Source organism: Penaeus monodon, chromosome 31 (assembly GCF_015228065.2).
Source record: "Penaeus monodon isolate SGIC_2016 chromosome 31, NSTDA_Pmon_1, whole genome shotgun sequence".
NCBI lineage: Eukaryota > Metazoa > Arthropoda > Malacostraca > Decapoda > Penaeidae > Penaeus > Penaeus monodon.
In genome coordinates, this window is record NC_051416.1 from 21527086 (window position 1) to 21527414 (window position 329).

Here is a 329-nt window from a genome sequence, read left to right on the forward strand (position 1 = left end):
TTGGGCTACTTCTTGTTTATTCTGTTTTTCTTTTGTTTCTGCTATCTGTTCTTCCCTTTTTCTGGTTTCTTCTTTTCGCTTTTTCATTTTTTTTCTCTTGTTTTTTTTTCTTTTGCTTATTCTCTTTCTTTTATAGTTCCCGATTTCACTTTCTCTTTTCCCAATTTTTCTTTCCTTTGAATTCGCTCCTTCCTCGTTTTTTTTTATATTTCACTTTTCATTTTTGTTCTTATATTTATCCTTTTTTATCACATTTTTTTAAAATTCAATATCTCGTCTTTTTTCTCTCTTTTTTCTTTTTCATCTTCATAATATTCCTCCTCCTCCTG

At 28.3% G+C, this 329-nt stretch overlaps 1 protein-coding gene across 1 annotated transcript in view; it reads left to right on the forward strand.

Annotated features, from left to right (window-relative positions):
- Positions 1 to 329, forward strand: part of LOC119592927 — a gene marked incomplete in the record, with an annotated part of 145168 nt that overhangs the window by 144547 nt on the left and 292 nt on the right.